Source organism: Sorex fumeus, unplaced genomic scaffold (assembly GCF_029834395.1).
Source record: "Sorex fumeus unplaced genomic scaffold, SorFum_2.1 ptg000037l, whole genome shotgun sequence".
In the NCBI taxonomy this organism is placed as follows: domain Eukaryota; kingdom Metazoa; phylum Chordata; class Mammalia; order Eulipotyphla; family Soricidae; genus Sorex; species Sorex fumeus.
In genome coordinates, this window is record NW_026606094.1 from 46,947,364 (window position 1) to 46,967,579 (window position 20,216).

The 20,216-nt window shown below is 38.4% G+C and overlaps 1 protein-coding gene across 2 annotated transcripts in view; it reads left to right on the forward strand.

Annotated features, from left to right (window-relative positions):
- Nucleotides 1-20,216, forward strand: part of DYNC1I1 (dynein cytoplasmic 1 intermediate chain 1) — a 378,224-nt gene that overhangs the window by 25,641 nt on the left and 332,367 nt on the right. The gene's annotated exons all lie outside the window — the stretch shown is intronic.

A 20,216-nucleotide genomic window follows, 5' to 3' on the forward strand; every position in this document is an offset into this window, starting at 1 on the left:
TGAGATGGGACTTGCTGGAGACTTTTATGCAGAGAAGTGACATGACATTTTTTAATGGATAGTCTTGTAGTTTATGCTAGTCTTTAAGGGGAGAGGGGGCAGTAGTAGAAATGATGACCTATAAGGCTTTTGTAATAATTTGAATGAGAGATGTTGGCAGCTTTGACAGGGCGATGGCAGGAGAGGTGATCAGAAATATGGATTCTGTAAATGTTTGGAAAATAGAATCTGGATAATTTTCTAGTGGACTGACTGTGGAATTTGACAGAAGGAGACATCTAGGGAGATACCAAGAGTTTGGGCAAGGGCTAGCTGACGACTAGAATTGCTTTCAATGGAGGTGTGGAAGATTAATTGTTGAGTTTACAACTGGGAAGCAGTTATCAATGCTTGTGCTTCTAAATGGTGACTTAGTGTCAGTGAGTTGACTCTCTTCACAGGTGCATAGGAAAATAATCAGCTGGTCAGGGTGTCCTTTCCCTGTACACACTGAGGAAAACCTAGGGAAAAGTTATACGTTTTATATCATTTAATTCTCTATTCTACTTGCATCATAATAGCTTTTGTAGTTCACTAATTATGTGTCAGTTTGTCATCAGTGAGCCCTAATTGATATTTTGGCACTGACTGTCATCTCTCTTAGGAGAGATGTCTTGCCTTTTGAGATAAGAGTTAGGCTGACTCATAAAATGATTCTGCTCTATGACCATTATTTCCAGTTTCTAGAAATGCTGTCATCTCCCACTACCCCCAGTGCCACTGTAATTGGGGAAATCATATTAATGTTTCTACCTTTTTACTTCCTAAGGCTATTCCCAGATGGAAAAGATCCAATTGCAGTGATGCTCAGTCAGGGAAATGTCAGTGATGGGGGCAGCCCAGTGGGTGAAAAGGGAGCTAGCTACATTCATGTAAGGTACTACTTGCCTTGGGTATTTTGTTACTCCTTAGTATGGTCTTGAAAATTGAGCTCTACATTTTCTTTCCCTTAATTCTTTCTGCCAAAAGTGGTTTTCTTCAAAAGCTAGTATATATAAGCCTGCATCCTATTTTCACTCCAAGAGGCAGATGGCTTGAAACTGACTCCAGCTAAAAAATTTTTTAATCCTGAATTTAAAAAGATATACAAGTAGCAGAAGCGTTTTTAAGCCTTTTCGAGCTGGTTGAGAAATCTGTTTTGAATACGGCTTCATACCAATGTTATCCATTCATGTGCAGAATGTTATGTGGGGGCCAGCCTAGGGACTTGGCAGCCAAATTTTTCAGATGGGATTTGCTTTCTGAAAGAAATGGAAAGGTTGTGCTGATGGGACAGATAGCAAATACCCAAATCCTAGGGTGGCAATCAGCCTTTGTGCTAACTTGGGTGGTAGGAAATGTGCCGCAGTCCTGCATATCTGGCTGCACTATTTTCTCCACTCTGATTGGCAGACGAGTGTAGCTGGAAAGACACTTTAAGCTTTGTAAGTACATCCTGGATGTATTTGTATTTTGAAATAGCCAGGGATTTATTTTGTATTCTTTTCCCTTTCATTCCCTAGTAGAATTGAACAAACAGAGCAATGCTTTCTTTGTTCATGCTGATAATGTTTCCCTGCTTATAATTCACTCTGCAAGTGAATTATAGGTCCAGCATGCATCCATATTAGCCCTGAGGAAATTATGGGAGTCAGATCCCAGAGCAGTCTGCTCTGGTTGACCTTTCTCTGCCAACCTCAGCACAATTGGTCAATACTGTGATCTATGGGTGTCTGCAAAAGTTTAAAGGAAGAGAGAAATTTAGAATTTAAAATGTATCAGTTTTCAAATTGATGTAGTCCAACATAGTAGTACTGTAGCACTGTCCTTCAGTTGTTCATCGGTTTGCTCGAGCGGCCCAGTAACGTCTCCATTGTGACAATTATTACTGTGTTTGGCATATCAAACATGTCACGGGTAGCTTGACAGGCTTTCCTGTCTGGGCGAGATATCTTGGTAAGCTTGCTGGGCTCTCCGAGAGGGGCAGAGGAATCGAACTCCGGTCCGCCATGTTGGCTGCGTGCAAGGCAAATGCCCTAGTCGCTGTGCTAGCACTCCAGCCCCAGTCCAACATAGTTGGAACCTTTAAAAAGTCAACTAACAGTAGTCACTAGAATGTAAACATAATGATGATTGTGTGTTTATATCCAAAGTAGGTCTCATGGAATGATAGTTGTTCTTGCCATGTGCAGTTCTTTCTAATAGTTCTAATGTGTTTATCACAAACATTGCTACTGTGACTAGTAACTAACCTGATTTTCTAACTCACAAGTGAGTTGCAAACTGTGTCTCTCTGCCTCTCTGTCTCTGTCTCTGTCTCTGTCTCTCTCTTTCACACACACACATACATACACCACTCTTTTTTCAGAATCAACATCTATTGCATTATCACAGTGTGCTAAGCATTTTACATAGATAAGGAAATGAAGGCTTGGAAGATTTTTTTGTCTTAAGACCGGTAGTTCTCAGTATACTTTTCCTTCTTGTCATTCTGCTATGTGCTAGTTACTCAAGGGCAGTGCAGTGGGAATAGTGGAGTTGGATTGTGAAATATCATGGTAAGGAATTTGAGCTAGTACTTTTTTAGACAATAGGTATGTTTTGTTGTTGGGAGACTTATATTTTCTTTTTTAATATTCCTCCTCTGGGACATTCTTAAAATAGTGACCCCAAGTCTGATCCCTGTCCTTTCCCCCCAGATTTCCAGGTGTGACCCAGAGAGCCCCTAGTCCTGCTGGATGGCAGCACTGTATCACTGAGCACTGAATTATCAGACCAATACTGCCTTAACAAATATTATTTGGGTAGTTCCTGGGTACCTGAGCACTGCAGGGATGGCCCCTAAAATTTAAAAAGTATCATTTAATTTTTGTTTTGCACAGGGTAGCATGACACATTATTTACCCTCACCTAAAAATGAATGAGTAGCATTTTTTCAAGTAACATTTATCTGGGAGGGGCATACCCTGGAAGTGTGGTAAGGAGGTGTCAGGAATAGAACACAGGGCTCTCACAAGCAAAGCTTGAACTCTGAAACTTTGAACCATCTTCCGAGTTCCTACTTTTTTTTGTTATTTATTGAGTGACTGAATTATGAAGTTGTTCATGATTGTATTTCAGGGATATTATGTTCCAACACCAGGTGTCCACTTCCCTCCACCAGTGTACCCTGTTTCTCTCATACACCCCCTTCCTGCCTCTGTAGCAGGTGCTTTAAAAAGCAAAGAAAACATTGACATCTAGAGAATCCCCTCATTTTTATGCAAAATGAGATAGTGGATCACTCATCCTGTGGGAACTGATCCTTGACTGTTTCCACCCTCAACTTCTGCCACCTTCTTTTGTACTCAGTGTTCCATTCTAATCTGATAACTTGTCCCACAGACTGGCCGTTTTCTTTCTTACCTCCCTGCCTTTGTCCGCTCCTCCCTGGCATGCATACTTCCCCTCTGCTGTCCTCAGCTCTTCCTCAGAGAGGATTTGCCTAGTCAGCTATTCCCAGTGGGCCTTTCAGTCTCTTCTGTGGGCACAGTAGTATTTTGCAGGATTGTTTTACACATTGCTTTACACCTTCCTTTACAGGATCTTTATTGTCTCTCACTGACTTTCTCTACTACCACCTGTTGAACAAACTTGAGTAGAAAAATTGCTGATATTTAAAGAGTTACTTTGTCAAAGACAGAATACAAGGACATAGATTAAACCAATATATAGTCCAAGAACAATAGAGAAGGGATTCATAGGAAAAATGTAAACCTAAGTACATTTGCTGTATCTAAGAGTGTGTACTCTGAAGATTACTTATGAATCTTGACTTTTCATTTATCATATATTTTCTTTGGGTTATTGTTACCTTAACACCGATAGGTGTTTCTCTGCTTATTGTAATATCAACAGGAATTGGTTCTCATGAAAATTAGGTAAGGCTTAACAAATGTACTTATAATAAATTTGGAAGTGTATTAAATGAAGTAATTTTAAGATATAAAGCTGTCTTAGTATCTTATTTTAGAAGAATAAAACATTGATTTTTATGAACCTTTGTGTATATTGAGAAAATCTATTTTCATTTTATTGAATGTTGATTTTTTTCTGTCCCTCGTTTTGATACAATTTCCTTCCATGTAATAGTTTACTTTGTTCTCGTTCATAAGTGACAAGAATGTCTGACCCTTGAATTTACCTATATGCTCAGTAAGGACAGAGTTACTGCTTTGGACTGGCCACTGTCCAGAACTATCTTGTTTTAATTTTCTGCATAGAACTTCTGTCCTCTTTATTAGGACAGCAGGAGACAAGGGAAAACTGTCATGTCTGAAGATCTGCTTGTGATCAGTTATTTTAAAATCAGATCTTTCTGATTTTACCTGAGGGTGGTTTGTCTTTTCACTACTCATTCCAATTACAGGGCCTCGAAAGAGTCCTGTATTGTTATTTTTCGTCACTACTTTTGTAGTGGTTTTGTAGGTTTGTCTTAGACATGTTTATTTCTCTTAGCAACCCAGAAGCAAACAGCTTCAAATGCAGTGGGTGATTCTGTTCTAAAACACTGATATTTCTGCATTATTTAAAAGAGAAAATCCAACTCTCAGCTTGAGGATTTATCTTCATCGTATCTGAATTAGTTGGTGAAGAAACTGTTGAGATAAGCAACAGAACTAAACTGTAAATTATAAATTGAATGTGTTTTGCTAAGTCTTTTTCTATTTTTCATTGGGGGGGATGGGTTTGGGCTATACCCAGCAGTGCTCAGGGCTTACTTCTGGTTCTGAGCTTAGGGACATATGTGGCCCAAGGGATTGAACCAGGGTTAGTCACGTGCAAGCCAAATATCTTATACCCCTTTAATATATTTGACCCAAAATCTTTTTATATTTTGCTGAATCTTTTGAGATCTATAAAATAGAAATTAAAACTTTAAGTCCAGGCAGATAAAAGTTATATCAATGCACTTATAGTGGTAGGAAAATTATCTAAGAAAAATATTTTGATGTATGAGGCAGTGCTAACATTTTATTTTTGTTGCACATTGTTCTTATTGGTGAAAAATACTAATTCCTGCCCACCACCCATGGGAATAAAAATGTGCAGCCTAATAAGGAAGAACTTCCCTGAGTTTGGTGATTGTTTATTGATGGTTAGACAGATCCAAAAAGTGAAATTGTGGGGGATTTAAGACTTCTATTTTATGCTTATTTAGAAGTTCAGGAAATATTTACAGAGATTTCACAGTTACAGTCTAGAATTATAGAGATAGGTTGGATATGGCCCTTCCCATAAAGGAACTTTCAGTGTAGTAAGAGAGATTCATATACACTCATATAGAAAGGCAGAATGATTGGTACTTGTGCCAGCAGCCTTGCACAGGGTCTTGTGTGGCCACCAGAAAGAGATGCTTGGTTTAGGCTTCATGGGCCCTTTATAGATTTGATATGATAAACAGAAAGACAAATATGGCTCCTCAATTAATGGTGAAAAGGAGCATTTTTTGGAATTTACAAAGCTACAGAGGAAGAAATCAGCTTGTATATGCCAGTGAAATGTGATATATGGGGTGGAGGAATATAGGTGAGGAAACAGACAACAAGACAATCTTATGCGCCATGCTAGGGAACTGAGACTCATTTGCAACTAGAAAGAAGTGGTTGATGTGTTTTTGGTAGGGAAGGGCACTAATCAGATTTGAATGAGAAAATGATCACCCTGACACAGTGTGGAGGATCACTAGAAAGCCAGTATAGAGTGAAGACAGGAAGATCACTTAGATGAGAATTGCAGTTGTCAGATTAGCAGTGATGAGGATGGGCAGTGCGCAATGTGAATAAACATGTGTAGGCAAAGCCAGATTCGTAAATATTTGGAGCTTTGGTGAAAATTGGCTGTGGGTGTGTGTGCTATGTTTTATAATTGGTAAGTTGATCAAGTGAAAGGCAGGACATGAGACAACAATAGTGCACATAAACTCTACTGGGAGGTATTTGGTGAGAGTTTCACAGGGAACAGGGTGTTTTCAGCAGATCTTCTGGAAGCAGTAGCACAGGGAACTGACCCATAAAGGACAGGGGATCACAGAGGGAGCAAGGTGAAGTCTCTGGGCCAGAGAACTTTGAAGGGTAGCAGTGGTTTACAGCTACGAAGGAATGATGCCTGAGTAATGGACGCTGGTACATAGAATTGTCTCATGGGTGGGACTAAATGGGCAAATTTATGCTGTGGGGGGTGATATTAAAGCTGTTTGATGTGGAACAATCCGTGTTTGACATTGATCAGCTTTGAGTTAACGGTTATAGCCTAATATCACGAAGTAAGTATCATAAAGCCAATACACAGGGACCATCCATCCTTAACCCCTTAAAATGTAAATAATTAAACCATTTAGCACATATTTAACATCAAGGAGGTGTTGACCAAGTTACATACTATGTGCCTAAAATAAGACACTGTAGAATATTCAAGGGAACCTCATCTCATGGTCTATGGAGAAGTCACCTCTTTCCATGTGTGTCTAAAAAGTACCCATTTAGATAGAAAAGCTTCCTTCTGAATGCTCTGAATTACTTTAGACCCTTTAAGAACCTAGGTACGTGATTTCATATTTTATATAGCAGGGTTGCCTTTCTTATTTGGCTTTTTTTCTTGATCCTTGGCGTAAGCCATTGATATATGTTTTCCTTCGTTTGTATGGTGAAAGAGCCACAGAGCCTTTGATCATGACTGTCCTTCAGTTACCTTAGTTTTTCTTGTGATAGTCTCCAGGAACTTCCCATCTCCTTTCTTCTGATTGTATTTTCTGATTCCTTCTCTGCCCTAATTCTTAGTAACCCGGTTTGAAAACACTTCCCTCTAGTTTGTCCAAACTATTACATCTTCACTTGAATACTCTTAAGGATGCTGCTTGAAAACCTCATTTTCCAGGGACCCTTAATATTATCTGAGTGTTTCCTGAGGGAAGATACTCCAAGATAGCCATGATTGATTCTCTTAATTGAGGAACAGTTCTATTTCCAAAGAGATGCATATTGAAGCTCTAAATTGGTGGGAGACACTGCAGGGGTCAAAAAGAATTCAACAATTTCTAAAACTTTTGGTCAAAGATCAAAATGACTTTTTAGTCCTTTACATTTGAAGAGCTCTCATCTCTACTCTGTTAACTAGATGAGAGAGCAGATACCCTACGGATTGATTTTTCTCTCTAATATAATGGGCCACTGTACTGAATGCTTGAGAGTCTCTCCTGTCTAATGTGCTGCAATTGCCAGTGATGGAGTTACAGCCTATGCAGTACAATTTGGGTACCTCAGAATCACAAAGCAGTGGAAATAGGGCTAGGGACTCAGTGGTCTTAAGTATAGTCTAAAATCCAACAAGAGAGATCCTAAAGACTTACTTTAGAAATATTGCCTGATTTCCTTAAAAATTAAAAATGACAATAATAAAACCTTTTCACACAACAGAGTTTACCTTCTATTTATATTTAACAACAGTCTTAATTCATTTTGAGCCAGGAAAAATCATTAATTTGTATATGTGATGATGCAAGAGGGAAATGGTGAGATGGGAGAAAACATTTCAGTTTGCTTCCATACCAGGCTTCGAGAGGAATGAAATGTCTTCTGCACATAGTTCTATAGAACTTTTCCTTCAAGGTCTCCCTTCTTCCCTTTCTAATTTATTTTCTAAACTCAGTAGCCAGAAGTCTTCAATGATTTTGTTGTTTGAAATCGTTAGTGTGTGGAATTCTAAATTAAATTGAACCTTAATTTTCTAGACTCAAGTGATTTTACTACCATGTTTTCTTCACAGCAGAAAATAAAGCTTTAACTTCTTCTGTTTGGATTATTTTCATACACAGCAAAATTTTGTTTAGTAATGTCTATATAGGCTTTAGAATCAACTTTTTTTGTTTTGTTTCTGTTTTTGCTATTGGGCCATACCCTACTGTTCAGGGCTTACTCTTGGCTCTGTAAGAGAGGTGGAGGTAGGGGGTTATGGGAGAGGCACTAGGGATTGAACCTGGATCAGGCACTGTATTATTCTCAGGCCCTAGAGTCAACTCTGTCTTATCAGAAGCAGATTACGTCAAAGTGAGATTTTCGGACTTGAACATTTCTTCAGAGCTCTCTAAGAAGTCAACTATTTTTATAATAACCTCAACAAATTATTTGTCATTTACACTGTTTTCATTTGCAGTGATTGTAAAAATCAGTGGTGGGTGAAATTCATGCTACCTTGTTATTAATTGGAAGAGCTCAGACTGTACTAGTACTGACATCAAACTTTACTATCACATGCAGTTTAAAAAATTTTACTCTTTCCATGCAGAAAATAATAAGGAAATAAAATTAATGTGAAATAGGAGTTTTCTAGCAAAAATTAGAATTGGGGCGACTCTATCTGCCATCAATAGCTTGATATCTTCACAAGTGCCTAAATGTTTTCTGAAGATAGTGATATTATCAACCTGATTTTGTGTATAATGAAATGTGTTAACAGTTTGACTTGTTCATATTTTCAAAATTATTAATACTTGATGCTATAAAACCATACACAGTTTTTATTCAAGGTTTAAGATAAACAAATAGATGTTTTAGTGAAAGAGCATATAAAGCATTCATTAGTTAATATGCCTCCTTCTCCACTGACTGTGAAGAACAGCAGTCTTTTGACTTTGGGTGTAATATTTTAAGTACCCAAAATTACTTAAGGAGGCTATTCAAATACTATTCTGGGAGGCTACATTTCTTTATGAGGACTCATTTTATCCACAGCTAAAATACAAGATCACAACAGATTATATGCAGATGCAGGCTAAAGAATTCAGTTTATTTTAATTAAGCCAGATATTAATCATACATATGAAAAATGGTTTGTAGGTTTAGGGGCTACACCAGTAGTGCTCAGGGGTTACTTTTTTGGCTCTGTGTTCAGAGACAAGTCCTGATAGTGCTTGAGGACCGTATGTGGTGACAAGGATCAAAATAGGATTTGAGCATGTCTTGTCTTATCCCTATACTAAGTCTTGTCTTATCCCTTATACTATGTCTCTGTCTCCAGAGATATATGAAAATTAAAAATAATTGTATTCATCTTACTATTTTTGTCTTGGAAAGTATGACTATTTTTAAATTTAAATTTTGTTAACAAGTCACAAGTGTTATTACCTTAAAATTATTAAATGGCCCTTATATCTACTGTCCTTGGGTATTAGTCTCATTCTGTGTTTTTCTGCATCCCACAAATGAGTTCAGTCATTCTATGTCTGTCCATATTTTTCTGAGCATGATACCCTCCATTCCATTCCATTTATGAGTGAATTTCATGACTTCATTTTTCATGATGGTGGCATAGTATTTCATTGTGTAGATGTTCCATAGTTTCTTTAACCAGTCATCTGTTCTCAGGCACTTGGGTTGTTTCTAGATTCTGGCTATTGTGAATAGTGCTGCAGTGAGTATAGAAGTGCAGATGGTATTTCTTCTATTTTTGCGCCCTGAGGTATATTCCCAGAGGGTATTACTGGGTCAGTCATATGGAAGCTTAATTTCAACCATGATTCCCAAAAGGGGGGGGGGGGGGGAAGGAAAGGAGAAGGTGAGGGCGGTGGATGGAGGGAGGGAAGGAGGAAGGGGCAGAGAGAGAGAGAGAGAGAGAAAGAGAGAGAGAGAGAGAGAGAGAGAGAGAGAGAGAGAGAGAGAGAGAGAGAAAGAAGAAAAATGCCTGCCATAGAGACAGGCTGGGATAAGGTGATGGGAGGGAAACTGGGGACATTTGATGATGGGAAATGTACACTGGTAGAGGGATGGGTGCTGAAAAATTGTATGACTGAAACCCAACCATGAATAGCTTTGTAATTGCGTGTCTCATGGTGATTCAATTTAAAAAAAGTAAATGCCCATTGACGTGTTATCAACTTTAATTTTTGACATAGTATTAGTAAATACCCCCCCCACCCGTAAGAAAAATTCTTTTAAATTTTTATTTTCATAGGGACCAGAGAGAGAGCCTATGGATTGGAGCATATGTGTTGCATTCAGGAAGGAAGGTTTTTTTTTTTATCTCTGGCCCCACATGTTCCCCTGAACATGGTAGTGATCCCCAGGCATAGAGACAGAGAAGCACCTGAGTACTGTCAAGTGTGGTACTCCACACCAAAAATAAATAATAAATGAAATAAAATTTGTTTTCATACTATAATTATGACTGTAAATATTTATTAGTAATGCCCCATATCTTTCACTAGAAGAAAGAAATCTTTCACTAGTGAGCTCCTTCCTAAGATATTTATAATCTCCCTTTTATTGATGGTGATAAGTTGTAAAAATTGTCTAATGATTGCAGTGTGTTTCATTTTTTGGCCTCCCATCTAAATGGAAGGAGGCAGCTGTATTTTATGAGAAGACAGACAGGTGAAAAGAGGTTGTCAGTGATCAAGTTTCAACTTGGTGGCAAATGACAAGTTCAATAACCGATAGTGAAGAGCTGACAAGAACAATTGTTTCCAGGCAGGAAAAGAGAGTTTTTTTCTGGACATTCTAGTTCAGTGAGTCCCACAACAGCTGGGCAGTGCTTGAAACCTCCCAAAACTCTAATTTTAAGCTGAAAAATTCATTTGCCTATGCCCGCAATAGACATGGAATCTCAAACTGCTGCCAACTTAGGCAAGCAAAAGGAAATAGAGATTTATGTTGTTCAAAACTTAAGCCTCTGCAGGTTCTGTGTAAAGAGAATTTACCATTCACTTCTCTGTTGTAACGACTCTTGGTTCTAGGCAAAACCAAATCATAAATGCCAAGGCAGTAGGTGCAGAAAAGAAAAAGAAGACAACACCTCACATTGGTGGGCTCAAGGAAAACTCAAGAATTTTCCATTCTTTATGCAAAAAAACCCCCACATAAAACAGGGAAAGGGGATGCTAGATTAAATAGGCTAGTTAATTGTAAAGATGGCACTGTTTCTTCCTTCCTCAGTATCCATATCTTCTCATTGTTCTTCTTCTTTTGTCTCCCCAAAGACTTAGAAATAGGAGCTCTTTTTTTCTTTTAATTTTTTGAATTTTTTTATTAGTGAAACACCATGAGGTACAGTTATAGATTTACAGACTTTAGTGCTTGGGTTTCAGTTATACAATCATCGAGTACCCATCCCTCCACCAGTGCCCATTCTTCACCACCAATGATCCCAGTAGCTCCCCCCCCCCCCCATCCCACCCCAGCCCCGCCTTTGTGGCAGGGCATTCCCTTTTGCGCTGTCTTTCCTTTAGGGTGTTGTAGTTTGCAATAGAGGTATATAGAGTGGCCATCATGTTTGGTTTATAATCTACTTTCAGCACGCATCTTGCATCCCCAGCGAATCCTCCAAACATCTTTTACTTTATGTTTCCTTCTCTATCTGAGCTGCCATTTCCCCCAGCATGTGCTGCCAGCTTCCAAGCTGTGGAGCAGACCTCCTGGTACTTATCTCAAGTTTTCTTGGGTGTTCGACTCCATTCTGTTACTTTTTATTCCCCAGATGAGTGCAGTCTTTCTATGTCTGTCCCTCTCTTTCTGGCTCATTTCACTTAGCATGATACTTTCCATGTAGAACCACTTGTATGTAAATTTCATGACTTCTTCTTTTCTAACAGCTGCATAATATTCCATTGTGTAGATGTACCAAAGTTTCTTTAACCAGTCATCTGTTCTCGGGCACTCAAGGTTTTTTCCAAATTTTGTCTATTATGAACAGTGCAGCAATGAACATAGAAGTGCAGATGTGATTTCAACTGTACTTTTTTGCTTCTCTGGGATATATTCTCAGAAGTGGTATTGCTGGGTCAAATGGGAGCTCAATTTCTAATTTTTTGAGAATCGTCCATACTGTTTTCCAAAAGGGCTGAACCAGTTGGCATTCCCACCAGCAGTGAAGGAGGATGGTCCCTTTCTCGCCACATCTGTGCCAATCCCAGTTGCTTTTGTTCTTTTGGATGTGATCCAGTCTCTGTGGTGTGAGATGATATCTCATTGTTGTTTGATCTGCATCTCCCTCATGATTAGTGATGTAGAGCATTTCCTCATGTGCCTTTTAGCCATTCGGATTTCTTTGAGAAAGTTTCTGTTCATTTTGTCATTCCATATTTTGATGGGGTTGGATGTTTTCTTCTTGTGGAGTTCAACCAGTGCTTTGTATATCCTTGGTATCAACTCTTTATCGGGTCGGTATTGGGTGAATATCCTTTCCTATTCTGTAGACTGTCTTTGTATTTTGGTCACTGTTTCTTTTGAGGTGCAGAAGCTTCTTAGTTTAAGATAGTCCCATATATCTTTCTCTGTTTTCACTTGCTTGGCCAGTGGCATGTCATCTTTGAAGATCCCATTAGCTTCGGTGTCGTGGAGGGTTTTGCCAACTAACAAGGAGCTATATCTATAATGGATCAGCAGGAGGATCCCTCCTGTAACTATTTCATTGGAAGAGAAATGATTCCTCTTTGCCCTTGTCTGTTTTTCTGTAGTGAATGTGTTTGGGAAGAGTTCTACCTGAAATAGGTAGAATTCCATGAACAGCTCCTATATTCAGCAAGTCAGTGAAGAAGAATTTTACTTATATTTAATTAAATATCTACATGAATACATATTTTCTCTTGAGATATACCTCTCTGACCCTGTGCTTTCTATTTCATAATCTATTTAGAATTAGAAGCTATTTATTCTCTCTGAAAAGACTTTCAGCCTCTGGGAGCACAGATTTGTGTTTGTTACTCTGACTATATTGCAATTAAATCATGTATAAAATCACATTAAAAATTACTTATACATTAAAACAAAGTGACATATATTTATTTATGCATCATGTAACTGTGTAATTTGTTTGCAGGGAACTTGGAGTGATCACTTTTATTGAACTAGGGTAGAATTACTTGGGGAAAGACTTAGCAAGATAATAATAGTAATAATAATAATAATAATAAAGAGGGGAAAGAAAAGGAAGAAGTAGAAAAGAAGGAAGAGGAGAAATAACGTTTTTGGGGTTTCTTATTGTTAGATGTAATTATAAAAATATTGACTTATATTAATTCATTTACTTGGATCAAAAGAATGGCAGTTAACCAGGATCAGACATAGATCAAAGCAGAAGGTGAATAGAGTTGTTTGGAAGAATGAAGATTTTTTTTAGTAAGGCTGGGAAATAATGAATGAGGAACAACAGTGAGGAATTGTCATTTTAAAAAATGTTATGGGGGATAGAGAGATATAACAGCAGGTAGGCATTTGCCTTGAACGTGGCTGACCCAGGTTTGATCTCCAGATCCTCATATGGTCCCCTGAGCTCCACCAAAAGTGACCTCTGAGTTCAAAACCAAAAGTAAGTTCTGAGCATCACCAATGTGACTCTAAACAACAACAGCAACAAAAAATTATGAGAATTAGGGATGGGTGTGTGCATCCCAGATTAAGAGTAGCTAGTTCTAATTTTGGGATATATATTGTTAATTAGATGTAATTCTAAGGGTAAAAAAAGAAATGAAAGAGGTGAAAGAAGATTGTACCTGGTCTTAGTAAACATGAAGAGCTTATAGAAAAGAAAGAACTAAGATGCCATGGTAAGAGAAAATAGGAAACATGGAAATAAAGGTGGGTTAAAGAGAGTGTGATCAAGGGGAATTTGAACAAAGGGAAGCAAGTTCAGATAATGGTAATCAGTTATGAAGAGAGCAGACTGGCAATCCAAAAATATATGCACTGATCCTGGGATGGCTGGAACTGGTAAGGACTGAGTGGGGTGCACCATAAGTCCAGACTATAGTTAAGACATAGTCATTGATAATTGAGTTAGGTTGAAAAAAATACATAGGGAGGAATTTAAATCCAAATCTGGTTTAATTTATCTACTTGACCCCATGCCATTTGCAAATGAGAGACTAGCACTTTATGTGTGTGCAGTGAGTGAGCAATAATTAGCTGCAAGTAGCTCTAACTCATATTTTCTTGAACTGAGAGCATCAGAATTGCCTTTGCAATTACCTACATTAGCCGCAGGAAGTCCTATAACTCATGTTCTCCCATACTTTACTCCTCGTTTTCTTTGTTTGCTGCGCAGGAAGATTTAGTGGGCCATACTGGCAAGCACACCTCCCCTCCTCTCCCTGCCCAGCCAAAAGAAAAAAAAAGCCTGTGAAGTTCAGTGCTGATGCTACATTTAATGCCACTATATAATCCATTTCACTAGTGTAAAGACCCATCCATTTACTTTAATGTGCAGTTCTCAAGCCCTTTATGAGGTATTGTCTTCAGACTTTTTATTCTCCTTGGGATTGATGCAAAGTAGCTATTTTGGAATAGATCCAGAAACCAGTAAGTGAAAGGTAGTCTGTAACTGTATTTTAACTTTTAAAAAGAAAAGTGCTGTTTAAAATATCACTATTTAATATAGTTTTAAAAACTATAACCGTTGGTGTTATTTTTTTTATATTTTTATATTGTTGGCTCTATGACTGGCAACATCAACTGAAACGGCCAACATTGCCAGACATATTTATCAGTTGCAAGATGACGTGTGCTTTACAGAAGTGCACCAAGACTATCACTCACTTCTCATTGACATAAAGTCCTTTGCTAGAAAGACAAAAATACAGTGAGTTCATATTACATGATGTGCTTCTTAATGTAAGGCCAAATTGTGCCCTGTTTTGTACAGGGAAAAGGAGGTTGAAAGTTGGAGAACTGTGAAGGAAGAGAGTTTTCTAAGAAGTGTCTCAACAATTCCTTCTAGTACAAGATAACACAACTCTTGTTTTATTACCATACCCACCTCCCCAGATATTGCTTTAATGGTGACTTTTCTATGTAAATATTCCATATTTGACTGCAGAAAAATGACAAAATTAATTAGATTGACCCTCATTGGGAAAGAATGATTCTGAAATGACATTCTAGTTTTCTCCTCTTGGGATTTTTATCCATTGTTTTGAATTTATTTTTTGGCCAATAGTATTTCAGTGGCACGCTTAATGTTTGTTAAGTTCTGTGTTTTATTTTAAAAAAAACAAACAAAACCCCAACAGCAGAAGATAATGACTCTAGGAGTCTGTCTTCTATGTAAACCACCAAGAAAAGTTGACTGTCTGCAGGTGTTGCAGTGTTTTGTTCTCTGGTCTCAATCACTGCTGGACCTCATGTTATTTACAGGTTCTGATAGGATTTAAATGTTGGGATTTAAGTTTAAATAGTAATTTTGTTGGTGGCTAATTCTGAATTTGTCTTCAAAGTTTCATTCCCCATTCAGCTTCTTGTTCCATCTGTAATATATACACTCAACTTATTAACTCTGCGCCAGGCTATGGGGCAGGTGAGAGCCCTCCCCACCCCAAGGGACACAGCCCTGGAAGTCGACCTCCACTGCCCAACCACTGCCACGCTCCAGGCCACTTTCCGGACACATTAAGACATTTCCTACCCATTTATGCCTCTTGAAGAGCCCAGCAAGCTACTGAGAGTATCCCGCCCACACGGGCAGAGCTGGCAAGCTGCCTATGGCGTATTCGATATGCCAAGTACAGTAACGACAATAGGTCTCATTCCCCTGACCCTGAAAGAGCCTTCAATCGTTGGGAAAAGATGAGTAAGAAGAGGCTACTAAAATCTCAGTGCTGGGAGGAATAGAGATGCTACTGATGCCTGCTCACTACTGGTGCCTGCTCGAGTAAATCGAAGATCAATGAGATGACAGTGATACAGTGATATTAACAGTTGCAATTCTTTTCAGTTGCCTTCCTTGCCTTCTCTTCCCTGATTGACTGCTATTCTATACTCTATTAAGGCAAATTTTCGTTGACTTTCTTTTTTGTTCTTACAAAAAGGGTTACTTCATCCTTCTTAGATGTGACCTCTCTGCACTGCATTCTCTGATTTCAGTCCCCATAGTCCCCTTTCCTCTCAGGGAAGGGAAGGGAAGATATTTGATTCATTCAAAGCTGGCACTAGTCACTCAACAGCTTGTCTTGTTTCTGGTTTTTTGCTTCTATCTATATTTTTGCAGACAGGACAAGAAAAAGCTGAAGCAAATGGTCACTTTCTCTTTCAAAAAAGCTACTGAATGGACCATAATAATAGTACAGTGGTTTGGGCATTTGCCTTGGAAGTGGCTGTTCCAGATTTGATCCCCAGCACCCCATATGGTCCCCAGAGCCCACTAGTAGTAATCCTGATCACTAATCCAGGAGTAAGCTCTGAGTACTGCTGGGGTCTGGCCCCCATATCCCTCCTCCCTCCAAGAAAAAACTACCTTTTTTCATTATTAAAATAATTCCCTTTTTTTTCTTTTCATGGCTTCACTGGTTATCCCATCATTAAAGTTTCTGTTTCTTGACATAGATTCAGACATTTCTTTTATACCCTTTATTTTCCTTTTAAAATCAGCTTTCCCATCTCTGTCTTCTCTTCTGTAGTTCATGACAGCATTCCATATCTGGTTCAAATGCTTCTTTCACAAATCTCCCCTGACCTTCTTCATAAAATTTGGAATGTTCTTTTGCTCGCATTCCCTCTGAATTTTATACTAGTGTCCAGAAATGTATAGTAGAAGCTCAGATCATAGACCTCCTTGAATCTAGAGTTACCATGTATTGACAATATATTCTTCAATCTTGCTGAGGCCCCTTGATCCGCATTGTCAAGGATGATTTAACACTAATATAATTCCTCTTTGATTGCTGTGATTAAATATGATAATGAGTGGAAGGTACTTGGGACTTGAATAATCAATAGACCAACATCTCAGAGAACATTCTCAACCATACTGCATGCCCATAAATTTGAGTTATGTACTTCTGGAGGGAGGATATGGTTTTGCCATCTTTGTACTCTGATTACAGAGTGCCTGGTGCAGATGAAGAATTTAAAAAATTTCTGTTAAAAGACAAACACAGGATGTAAATATGAATGGCAGATTATACTGCTAAATTTTGTGAATATTTTTCTGAAAGCATGCCTTATTTATAGAGACTGCAGATTCTTTATCTTGAAAGGCAGTGACAAGATATTTGGGGATTTTTTTCATTGTTTGGTATTTTTTGGTTCCATGTATACTTTCCATCACTGTCATCTATTCAGGGATACCGTAGCATTCTTCATAGTTTCATACTAGTAATAAGCAAATGAATACTCATAAGATAAACGATAGTTGCTTTTTAAGAAAAATCTCTCTTTATTTGAGGAATTTAGGTCAGAGAAGGAGGGTCTTTATTTCTCAGTGCTTTCATCTCGTTCATGTTTAGTAGGTAGTGCAAAAGAGACATAATTACTAGTAATTGGTGAAAGTCTTCTTCAGACTTATTTTATTTGAAAATATTTCTGGCAGCATTGCCACCAGCATCCCTATCACCATTAAACTAAATCTCATTCAGATAAACTTCCCAAAGAATTTATCATGCTATTAGCTCCCGTTTAATGTGTTCACAAGCATCTTTTGCTTTGAAAGAAAAAGTGCCAGGATAAGCATTATTGCATTCAGTATGCAAATTAAAGTTTTATAGAAACAGGGTTGTGCTGGAGGTGAAATTCATTATGACAGTTCAGTAAGAGTTTTAAAGAGAAAAAGGAAGATTAACTTGTTAGGTCTTCAGTGACTGTCTTCTCTGATTCATATAATACTGGGCACAATGAAATCTCCCTGTTCCCAAACTCGATGAAGGAACGTTTATTAAGTCCTTAGATCAGGGCACATCTCTAAGGGTTTATGACAGCCAGTTTTATTTTCTAAGTATTGAGATGAATTGGTCCATTATCATTTAAATTGGAAGTAATGGTGATGGTTCTCTTTTGATTCTTATTTTCTGTTATTTGTTCAGACACTTGTATGGAAAAGTGTTGCTTATTCTGGGGTAAAGTATTATTCTGAAGGCCAGAATGACTATAACATTGAATTTCTTAAGTTTTTTTTGTTTAATATAAAAGGAGAATATTTTATATAAAACAAGACAAATAGAACTTAATTTGTTTCTTAGATTTGTCCACATGGGCTAAGTAGCACATTTCATTGACCACCCCTAAATCACACTTTCAACCAGATTTTCTTCTGAATAATTTTTGATTATAATAAAGTTTTTTATAATGTAAGAGCAATATTATTTTTTAATTTTTTTATTACTGAAACATCATGAGGTACAGCTGTAGACTTACAAACTTTTGTGCTTGGGTTTCAATTATACAATGATTGAGTACCCATTCCTCCATCAGTGCCCATTCTCCACCACCAATAATCCCAGTAGCCCTCCCACTCCCCAACCCCCCACCCCACCCTGCCTCTGTGGCAGGGCATTCCCTTTTGCTCTCTCTTTCCTTTAGGGTGTTGTGGTTTGCAATAGAGGTATTGAGTTGACATCATGTTCAGTCTTTAGTCTACTTTCAGCATGCATCTCACATCCCGAGAGAGTTCTCCAAATATCCTTTACTTGGTGTTCCCTTCTCTATCTGAGCTGCCTTTCCTCCCAGCATGTGCTGCCGGCTTCCAAGCCGTGGAGCAGACCTCCTGGTACTTATCTCAAGTTTTCTTGGGTGTTCGACTCCATTCTGTTACTTTTTATTCCCCAGATGAGTGCAGTCTTTCTATGTCTGTCCTTCTCTTTCTGGCTCATTTCACTTAGCATGATACTTTCCATGTAGAACCACTTGTATGTAAATTTCATGACTTCTTCTTTTCTAACAGCTGCATAGTATTCCATTGTGTAGATGTACCAAAGTTTCTTTAACCAGTCATCTGTTCTTGGGCACTCAAGTTTTTTTTCCAAATTTTGTCTATTGTGAACAGTGCAGCAATGAACATAGAAGTGTAGATGTGATTTCAACTGTACTTTTTTGCCTCTCTGGGATATATTCTCAGAAGTGGTATTGCTGGGTCAAATCGGAGCTCAATTTCTCTTTTTTTGAGAATCGTCCATACTGTTTTCCAAAATGGCTGAACCAGTCAGCATTCCCACCAGCAGTGAAGGAGGAGGGTCCCTTTCTCGCCACATGCACGCCAACACTGGTTTCTTTTGTTCTTTTGGATGTGGGCCAGTCTCTGTGGTGTGAGATGATATCTCATTGTTGTTTTGTTATGCATCTCTCTGATGATTAGTGATGTAGATCATTTTCTCATGTGCCTTTTAGCTATTCGAATTTCTTCTTTGAGAAAGTTTCTGTTCATTTTGTCATTTCATTTTTTAATGGGGTTGGATGTTTTCTTCTTGTGGAGTTCAACCAGGGAGCAGGGAGCACTGTTATTTATTCAGCCATAGATTAAGCTGATTGAATTGGGCATGAACTCCACATTACTTTTTAATTTTTTTTAATTTTATTAGTTCACAATGTTTGATTACATTCAATATTCAAACACCAATCCTGCCACCATTACACCTTCCCATCACCAAATTCGTGATGTTTCCATCCCAATCCTCAATATCTGTCCCAAAACACAATCAAAATAATATATTTTGTATTGCCTGTTGTGAAGAACTGCTGAACGTGTTTACAAAAGAAGTGTTCACATAGGAAACAATGTGAAGATTGTTATATTTTGGCAGGAGCCATTGAGACATTCTATAGGATATCACTAATTGTTGTTAAAGTTTGGGTGATGTGAGCTTTGGTATATATATCTGAAAATATGTATTTATGCATATATATTTCCCTCTATGATTTATTGCTTACTATCTGAAATCCATCAAATGTGATGTGGTAATTATGAAGAATAGGTAGGGAATGTTTTATGATGTGTCACACAGCCGCAAAAGCAAGTCGCCACACAGTCCAGGAATATGTTTACTTATATGTGAGGCTCAACCCCAGCATGTGGGGTGAGGCCTTGACCATGGCGGCAGTTGAGTTGTTGAGATTTTTGGTTGCCGGAGCTGGATCCCTTGGGGCGGGAGGGTCTCAACCTGTCCCCCTCTGAGGTGCCCTGGTGAAGACAGCCTGGTACGGGGTCAGAACATTCGGAGGCATTCTCTTTCAGGAGTTTTAGTTTATAGTCCCTGAGTCTTGGCCGTTGATGGGATTACATGGCGCCGGGGGCAGTTTGTGGGTGTGACTGCCAAGCTACTGGAAAACTGGGGACCTGGGGGAAGGAGCCCCAGTCCTGATCCAAGCATGCTTGGAGCCCTTAGTTAATTACAGGTTCCCACCTACTTCTGCACTACAGTCCCTAACTGCCATCTTTTGATCTCTTTTGAGATTTATGGTTATCTG